A 10,699-nucleotide genomic window follows, 5' to 3' on the forward strand; every position below is an offset into this window, starting at 1 on the left:
TGGCTCACGGGTGCTTTGTGGTGCAGGTAAGGGTAAGGAGAAACTTGGCCAGACATGAGTTGGAGAGCGATAGCAGTGACGTGTACATATGCATTTTGCTCGACCACCACAGCCGAGAGATTTCAAGGAAGCTAGGGTTGGATCCAGTTTTGCTGCCTAAGTCGACTTATTTTGTAAACTTGGAATTGTAACCGACTTTTAAACTTGTATTTTGGGATCCCATGTAAAGACCAAAGTTTTTGTTTAATGAAAATGTTTATGACTTGACCAAAATTTTAAATACTTGAACCCTTAGTGGCTTAATCACATGTTTAGTCCAAATGACTCGTTTAGCAAATCCAACACTAATTTTAAACACACAGGGTAACGGACCCTAATTAGCAGGGTGTTACATGTATAATTTAAGACTTAATTTATGTAAGTGTAAACCCATTACTTTTAAACAAAATAATTATATTTAACTCAATAACATAAACTTTCAGCAACTAGTTATTTTGTTTAAAAATCATAAGTGAATTTAAACCCAAACATTTTTTTTATTAAAAATAAAGAAAAACTGCACTTAATAATAATGTGAAAATTCATGGTTACATTTTAAAAATATCAATTTAACATATACATAACTTAGGGAAATAACTTATTCAATATACTCACATTATTTATTTCATTTAATGGACATTTCTTATTTTTAATCAAAACTTCCAACAACTATTTAATCACTCAAAAATCATAAACTTTGATTAAAAACTATATTTTCTTCATAAAATATATATAAAAAAATGTAGGTATTAATTGAGTAAAATGACATTTTAAATGTGAAATAAAACACCATTTTATTTACATAAAATCAATATTTCATTAGAGACATCAAATTATGCATGCAAATCATTGTCTTACCAATTTACTCACCAATTATACATAAAAAATTAGCAAGCATAATTCATCATAAAATTCATTTTTAATTCATGCTTCTCAAGCCGAAACCTTCAAGCCTCAATCAAGAAATCCAAAACTCATACCCTAGCATGTATCCATTACCATCCTTGCAATCTTATTACATAAACCATTTGATTCAAAACAACCATGAAAACATAACCATAAGATTTTTTTTATTTCATGTATAACCAAAAATTTCTATTCATGCTTGCCTATATACACCACACACCCAAGGCCAAACCCTTCATGCATCAAACAAAACAACCCTTCAACCCAAAATCCATAATATCAATCAACCAACAAATCAAAAGAGAACAAAACAATATACCATCATTCATAAACAATATTCTCAAAACAACAATAACCAAAAGATAAGAACAACAACCATAAGACAAAAAGGTTATCATTACCTCTCTTGCTAGAACTCAAGGACACAATAGTGACAAGAACCCAAACTATGGCCACCACTTGTTCAAGCCTAGGGTTTCGAAACCCACATAAAGAAAAGAAAAAAAATGATCTTAGATTCAAGAAGAGGTAGAAATTAACATCACTATGAACCCAAATACTTACCCTAGATATTTAGAACCCTAGCCTCCAATCCTCTTGCAACAAAATCCAAACCTATCATCACCATCGTTTTGCCTTGCTTAGAATCAAGATGTAGAGGAAACAAAATGTAATGCCATGAACCTTAACCCATACCTTAGGATCCCTAGCCTTGGCCTCTTCTTTCTTCTCCTTCTCTTCTCCTTCATGTTCTTCTTCTCTCCCTTCTCTCTAAGCACACGGCAGCCACCAAGCCAAATGAGCCTTCAAGCTCTTTCTTATTTTCTATTTAAATGCCCCAATCACCAAAACCTAGCTAAGGAAAAGGTAATTATCATTTTCCTTTATTTTCCCTAAACCAAACATATAAATCAATTAAGAATTATACTCAACCAATCAATCCATTTAATAATTGACAGCACACTAATTCCTCTCTTGTCTTCCTTGGCTATCCATGGCTAATAAAGGAAATTATGCTATTCTCGTAACTCTAGGGTCCTTCGACTTGGATCTGGGTTTTGACCCGTTTCTGTTATGTTTTAGGAAAAATTCTATTCACAAACAATGAAGATAATTTCATTATCTTTCTAACAGTACCAGTTTTGTTTAAATTGGATATTCGCAACCTAAGTTATACCCATTTTACTGAGGCTAGCTCTAGGGTTACGAGAATTCAAAAATGACAACTCTATCCCTTCTCATCATTTGTTTCCCAAATTTTTTTTTGTGTGAACACAAGCCTTCTAGAGCCTTCTCTCTTTATTTCTCCTTCTTTTTATTTTATTTTTAAATCCCTTAATTAAAGAAAAATAAACCAATAAAAGGAAACTAATGTCTAGAAAACTATTGCATACACACTATGCAACCATGCACATGCACACACTCAAATTGCTAAGGTGCATCTCTACCTACCATGCATGTTGGTGCATTCAATCAAAACTCATTTTATTCACAAATTAAATTAATAAATAAATAAAATAATTAACAATTATATTTACACAATTTCTACCAAATATTTCAAACAATAATAAAACTGATTTCCTAACACTTAACAATTAATAAAAAAAAATTAAAGCACATAATTAATCAAATAAAAAAAAATTGGTGCGCTACATTTATAAAGATAATTAATTCTCATCGGCCATGTCATATATAATCTCTATTATATACAAACACATTTACTAAGATGTATATCCACATCAGTGATCTGAATCTAGATCAATCGCATCTCGTATGCTTAGCAAACCATACTAGTAACCATTCATTAAAGATTTCATACTTTAATATGTTACTGACTATTTATTCATTATACATGATCTTAATTCTCTCGTACTAATACAAGATCATATTCTCATGAATGAATAGTGAATTTTCTTAATATTATCATATAATTAATTCAAACAATAATTATAACATTCAAATATAATAAAATTGTACTTTTATTTAAAACCAATCAAATGTCTTTACATGCTTTTAGGGCATTAATCCTAACAATCTCCCACTTGCCCTCAAAGCAAGTGAGACATCTCCCTTAATCTCATATTGTGCATGTGACCCATGAACGACTTTGCAGGAAGTGTCTTGGTATACGGGTCAGCCATGTTCTGTTCCGATGCTATCTTCATAAAAGTCACATCAACTCGGTGTACAATCTCTCTTACTAGATGATATTTCCTTTCTATATGATTTCCTCTCTTGTGGCTTCTCAGTTCTTTGGAATTAGCTACTACTCCACTGTTATCACAATACAGGATTAGTGGCTTATCCATATCTGGAACTACTTCCAGATCAGTGTAGAACTTCCTCAACCAAATCACTTCCTTAGCTGCTTCACAAGCCGCTATGTATTCGGCTTCCATGGTTGAGTCAGCTGTGCTGGATTGTTTAATGCTTCTCTAGACAATAGCTCATCCACCAAGAGTGAACACTAACCCAGATTTCAACTTTCGACTGTCTTTGTCTGATTGGAAATTAGAATCAGTGTATCCAGTGGGCTTTAGCTCACCCCCGAATATACAAGCATATAATCTCTCGTTCTCCTAAGATACTTGATAATGTGCTTTACTGCAATCTAGTGTTCCAAACCAGGATTTGATTGATAATGACTAACAAGCCCAGCTGCATAACATATGTCGGGCCTAGTACACAACATATCATACATTAGACTCCCAACCGCTGAAGCATATTGATACTTTCTCATATCTTCTTCCTCCTGAGGTGTCTTTGGACATTGTTCCTTAGAGATAGAAATTCCATGTCTTGTCGGTAACTGGCCTTTCTTGGAATTCTCCATAGAGAATATTTCAAGCACCTTATCTTTATAATTAGCCTGAGAAAGTGCCAAGAGCTTGTTCTTCCTATCCCTTAGGATTTGGATTCCCAGAACATAGCTCGCCTTGCCCAAATATTTCATTTGGAACTTTTCGGCTAACCACATTTTCATGTTTGACAATGTCTCTAAATTGTTCCCAATGAGAAAAATGTCATCAACGTAAAGAACTAAGAAAACCACCACTTTTCCTTTGATGTATTTATACACACATGCTTCGTTGACATTCTATTTGAAGCCATATATTTTAATTGTTTCATCAAAAGTGATATTCTAAGATCTAGATGCTTGCTTTAATCCATGAATGGATTTCAGCAACTTGCACACCTTTTGATCTTCCCCATTCTTTATGAACCCTTCTGGTTGTACCATATAGATACTTTCATCAAGATAGCCATTCAGAAAAGATGTCTTGATGTCCATTTGTCATATCTCATAATCATTGACAGCTGCTAAGGATAAGAGGATGCGAATGGATTTGAGCATGGCCACATGAGAAAATGCTTCTTCATAATCAATACCTTCTCTCTGAGTGTAACCTTTGGCTACTAGCCTCACATTGAAAGTCTCTACTTTCCCATCTACACCTCTTTTCTTCTTTTATATCCACTTACACCCTATGGGCCTGACATCTTCAGGTGGGTCCACAAGTTCCCATACAGAATTAGAATACATCGATTCCATTTCTTGGTTAATGGCTTCTTTCCATTTCTCCTTTTCAAGATCATCCATTGCTTCTTTAAAGGTTTATGGATCATCCTTGTGTGTATCAAAAACAAGGACATGTTCCTCATATTCGTAATGAACAAGTTATCTCACAGTCCTCCCACTACGATGTTGCACTGGGGTTTCCTTTTCAGGAATTGTGGTTTCCTCGGTTTGTCGTTTATCATTTAATGATGAAGATGATTGTGATGGGATCTTATTAGTGGTGAGTTCCTCCAATACTACCATGCTCTGAGGTTTATAGTTATTCATATAGTCATGTTCAAAGAAGGTCGCATTTGTGGAGACAAATACATTTTGATCCTTGGGACTATAGAAATAACTACCTCTTGTTTCTGGAGCATAGCCAACAAGAATGCACACTTCAGACCTTGAATCAAGTTTCCCTGATTTAGGTCTAAGAACACGAGTAGGACAGCCTCAAATGCGAAAATGGTGCAAACTAGGTTTGTTTCCATTCCATAGTTCCAGTAACTTTTTGCTTATGGTCTTAGATGGGACTACATTCAAAATGTAAGTCGTCGTTTGAAGTGTATATCCCCATAATGAGAGAGGAAGTGATGAGTAGCTTAACATAGACCTTACCATGTCCAACAAAGTCCTATTTCTTCTTTCAGAAACACCATTTTGCTGTGGCGTTCCTGGTGCTGTGAGTTGGGATAGATTACCATGCTCCAGCAAGAAATCTTTGAATTCTAAATCCAAATACTCTCCACCTCGATCAGATCAAAGTATCTTAAGAGTCTTACCTAACTGCTTCTCAGCCTCAGCTTTAAATTCTTGAAACTTACCAAAGGTTTCAAATTTCCTAAGCATTAAGTATGACCATATCTTGAGTAATCATCAATAAAAGTGACGAAGTACTCATACCCACCTCTTGTTTTTACATTGATTGGACCACAGACATTGATGTGTACAAGCTCCAAAGGCTCTTTGGCTCTATTGCCTTTTGCAGAGAAAGGACGTTTGGTCATTTTCCATTCTAGAGAAGATTCACAAACCAGAAGAGTTCCAACTCTTAGTTCTCTCAAAGGTCCATCTTTTGTTAACCGGTTTATCCTATCTAGACCTATATGACCAAGTCTAAGATGCCAAAGATATGTGTCATCCTCGTTTCAAACTTTTTGTCTTTTGTTACCTTGCGGTTTTGCTACTTTAAATAATTCTGAATTATTAAGTGTTCATTCATTTGGTTTGAGTATATACAATCCATTATTATGTTCTTTTTTCCATATTTTGAAGCCATTCTTTGAAATAATAATCACATTATTACTAAAAGAAGGATCAAAAAATTGTTCCTGCAACATAGATAAAGAAATTAAATTTCTAGAAAATCCAGGAATAAAATAAACATTGTTCAAAACAAGATAATTGTTCCCAAAAATTAAATGGATTGTTCCCTTTGCTCTTGCTGAAACGATCGCTCCACTTCCAACTCGCATGGTCACCTCGCCATCTGCCAACTCCTTTGATGACTCAAGTATCTACATAGAATAACAAACATGGTTAGTGACTCCTAAATCTAAAACCCATGATGACATATCGTCTTCCACTACACAAGCTTCAAGTACAAGTAAATAACCTCTACCTTTCTTTTTCAGCTCAGAGAGATACTTCTTATAGTTTCTCTTCCAGTGACCTTCAACTCCACAGTGAAAACATGTTCCTTTTGTTCTTTCTTCTTGGAGTTGTTGTCATTCTTGTTCTCCTTGGCTTTTGGTGCATTCTTGCTTTTCATGGATTTCTTTCCCTTTACTTTGTCCTTATCATTGTTATTCCATTATGTATAGGCCCGAGTCAGACATCCAATTGCTTCGATTTGAATTATCTGGAGGATGCTAACTTGTGTGCGCTCATCATTAACGGCCCCATGTATTTATGCTTTATGCATCACGTTAATCATGTGCAAGACATGTTCACGTAGAGAAATACCTTTCTTCATCTTAGTTGTCATGTAGGTTCTAGTAGCCTCATGTCTACTTTGATCATATTGCTGCCCAAACATGGCCTGCAGAGAATCCATTATCTCAAACACAGTTTCCATGAGTTTATGCTTTGTTCTTAGAACATCATTCATGTTCACAAGCATGTAACACTTTGCCTTATTATTGGCTTGAATCCAGGCATCATACTTGTCCCGAACATTCTTTGGGGCAGTGGCAGCGGGCTCTTCAGGACATTCTTGAGTTAGGATAAATTTATGGTTCTCGCATATTAACATAAGATTGTAGGTTTGATTTCCATCTTATAACATTATCACCATTAAGTTTTCAAGTGGAAGTAAAGCAGTTATTGGATTGCCATCGTTCAACATTACTTAAGTAAATAAAATACAATAATATTAACATTTGAAAAATATCAATGTTTTGGAAAGTAAATAGGATGCATGAATGCAAAATTAAAACACATAAATAAACATTTACTAATCCACGATAAAACTACCCAACAAATAAAGTGTCACCTTAGGGTTAGTCAAGTTAAATTCAGATAGCTTATAAGTCAATCTTATCTTTATAATTTAAAACTTAAAATAACTCTTTATTTTCTCTTTTAAATATACAGTACCGCTGGTTTGGTCAAGATGCAATTATCCACCGTAAAAGCTTAATTGCATCTTTGTAAGTGTAACTCATTAGTTCAGAATTCATGACTTAACTTAGAGAGTGCCGCCTTAGGGTCGGTCAAGCCTAAAATACATTACTCCTTCCTATCTTCATAAGAAGTCAACCTTGGTATTAATATGTCTAGAAACCTTCCTTAGCGGGATGGAAACAAAGCCACCTCGAGGCCCTATTCATATCTCACGGTGTTGTACTAATAATGGAGACCATAGGTCACATTGAGATGTTCACATTCTCCCACTTACTATTTTGGATTAAATGTGTTTTATTAAACTAATCAATTAATTACTAGTTTATTAATAACCCTATGAATGTAATTAATTACAAAATACATTTATAATTATAAAAAAGTATGTTTCTATAATTAATGTGTTCTAGATAATTACCCATTACATTCAGTTAACTTTACTAAAAACGTTTTTTACATAAAGTTGACTATCTTAAAGGCCTGTAAAATATATTGCCTTTCTTATGGTGTGAGTTACCAAGTTTTAACTAATTTAATACTTAGTAGTTTACATGCAATTGATTTCTCCAAAATATTCATATAAACAAATAGGACAATCTTAAATAATCATGTTTCTAAAAGATGCATATTTAATGAGAAACTGTGTGGGGTTTCATAAATGGCATGTAATTGACTAATGCATGATGATGTTATCAATCAAACATCAATGAACATTTATTTAAATAAATACCATAAATAAACAATAAATGATGAACCGATTACTATTGGTTATTTCTAAAATTTACAACCCTTGGAAAATTAGAAATAAAACTGCAATCTAAGCCTAGCTTTCAAGACTCCCCAAGAATGTTTCTTCTCTCTTTTAGGCTTGTTGCAAATCTTTAGAAACTTTGTTCTGCCTGTCCTATTAATTAGAAACAAATTTTCTTATTAATTTATTTAATTAAAACTAACTTTTAATTAAATAAACATTTTGTCATCTTTTTAATTTAGTTGAATTTAAATAATTAAATAATCAAATTCAAATAATTATTTAAACTTAAGATAAAATTTTAACCAACTAAAAGATATTTTATTTTTCTAATAAAAATAAAATAAGATAATTAAACTTTTAAATTCAAATAATTTAAAATTAATTAAATAAAAGATATTGCACAAAATTAGGATCTAGGGTTTTTGGGCACCAATCACTAGGGTCGGCAGCACATGGAGCCTCAAGGGCTCGGGATGGTGGCTACCGCATGCAGCAGGGGCGTGCACAGCAGAGGCTCGAGCAGGGTTCGCGGGGCTGGTGCATGGTGCGGGTGCACAAACCAGGGGCTCGAGCAGGCAGGGTTGCACGTAGCTGGTGGCAGCCTGGACTCTCGGGACCGCGTGCAGGTGCGTTGGCGCAGGGGCGTGGGTCAGGCGATGCGCACGGCTGGCTGGGGAGGGCTCGGGGCTGGCTTGGCTGGTGGCTCGGGTCCTCCTCTTCTCTTGTGTGCATATTTTTTTTTAAAAATTACATATTTCAAAAATAAAATTTACAAAAAAAATCCTATGCCATTTATGGCTTACACAAGATCTAGAAACTCAAATTCCTAACCCAATAGCATCATATAATTAACGATTCATCATTCAACCATACTTTAAAAAACATATCCTTCCATTCAATATACATATCAACATACATATAATAAATGCAAGAAACTCACACAGTATTTAATATATATATATATATGTATAGACTGCTCTGGTACCAATTGTTGGTATTAAATGATCAAATCAAAGGTGTGCAACGGAATATATGAACCCATTTTAATAAATATTAATACCAGCTAGGATCATATACATATATAAATATTAAATCACATACAAAACAGATCAGGGATTACCTGTTGTAGCCTATCAAGTGTCCTTGAATCTTTTTGTATAAAATCAATGTTCTTCCTATGCTATAATCTGAAAGCTCACGCCTTGATATTTTAGATCAATCCTCAAACACACAAGGACATGTGTGGGCATGTATGATTCAAAAGGTTGATTTATGTGACTCTTTAGATGTACTAAACACATGAGATCTAGAGAGGTTTGACTGAGAGAAGAGGCTTAGAATAGTTTTCAGGTTTAGAGAAAACTATCTCTTTAGAGATATAGAGAGAGAGAGAGAGAGAGAGAGAATATATTTTTAATCTCATAAAAATAATGAAAGCCCTATTCTGAAAATCACGTACTATCACACTTAAATAAAATTATTTAATCTAATTAAATAATCTTTATTTTATTAAAATAAAATTAAAATTAAAATTAAAATTGATATGATATTTATATTTAATTATTTATTTAAATCGTATTTAAAAAGAATAATTAAATAACTGATTAAACAAATTTATTTGAAATTCAAATTCAAATCCCAGGATAAAAATTCCTGAGTTAGGCGCCACACACTGTACTTTACAGTGTGTGTCGCTCAGCCCTATTAGGGTTTCTCTAATTTTCTCATTTGTTTATTTAATCAACTTTTGAAACAATATATTTATCTCAACATAAATATCAATTAATTCAAAATTAACTTTATCTTAAAATATCAGTTTTAAATTAAATAAACAAATATCATATTATAATAAGATGTTTAGTATTCTCTCTTTATATTAATCCAAACAAGATTACTATTAATTTTAACCTATAGTTTTTCAAAATAAAAACTATATAGTTAAATAATTAATTAATTCATAATTAATCAATTACCCATAATTATCACATAATTATTTCCTTGTCCTGGAAAATTAATTCCTTTGCAATTTAGTCCTCCTCTTTACAAATCTTTCTTTTTGACATCCTTACCCTTGACAGTGTAGGACATAGGTGATCTAGGACCATGGACCTATAATACAAAGCTTCAATAAACCATATTATTAATCAAACTCTATAATCTAATAATCTTATTTATTAATTCCATGATTACTCCACTATAAATATGGAATTGCACTCTAAGTATTTATAGAATTATATTTACAGAGTTTTCTCTTGTAGTCCATTGATATAATCAATATATGTAGTTTTGTCCTCCACTATTGGTTCATTAATTAGATCTAGTCAAAATTACAGTTTTACCCTTTTAATTACCTCTTGATCCTTAAGTACCATTAATTCACTAGAGAATAATTATTCTATAATCTAATTATAGATTTGAGTTCAATAACTATTCAGTTCCAGAATTAACCCTTAAGGGAACCAATATATGATCTGTTAGGAAAGCATGGATTTCAATATTGTAATTCATGTTCCCAGCCATCCATGATATTGAATCTCCAAAATAAAAGTCATTAGACTCATTATTCTAAGAGACCTTAACGAGTGAATCAAAAGATCCAATAAACACAAACATGACTTCATGAATGCTCATGATTTATACTGATCTACAAATGATCATCTATTATGATAAGAATTAAATCTTTATGTCAAATGACAAGTTTATAAAGATAATTAATTCTTATCGGTCATGTCATATATAATCTCTATTATATACAACACATTTACTAAGATGTCTATCCACATCAGTAATCTGAATCTAGATCACTCGCTTCTCGT

General features: G+C 32.9%; 1 long non-coding RNA gene across 1 annotated transcript; it reads right to left on the reverse strand.

The window, feature by feature from the left end:
- Nucleotides 1-983: 983 nt before the first annotated feature.
- LOC133804450 (uncharacterized) lies at nucleotides 984-1,807 on the reverse strand. The gene is made up of 3 exons (XR_009878484.1): nucleotides 1,642-1,807; nucleotides 1,510-1,560; nucleotides 984-1,414 (listed from the first exon to the last, which is right to left on the reverse strand). It is a non-coding gene; the product is annotated as an uncharacterized LOC133804450 (long non-coding RNA).
- Between the last annotated feature and the right edge of the window lie 8,892 nt (nucleotides 1,808-10,699).

This window comes from Humulus lupulus, chromosome 1, assembly GCF_963169125.1.
Source record: "Humulus lupulus chromosome 1, drHumLupu1.1, whole genome shotgun sequence".
Lineage (NCBI taxonomy): Eukaryota > Viridiplantae > Streptophyta > Magnoliopsida > Rosales > Cannabaceae > Humulus > Humulus lupulus.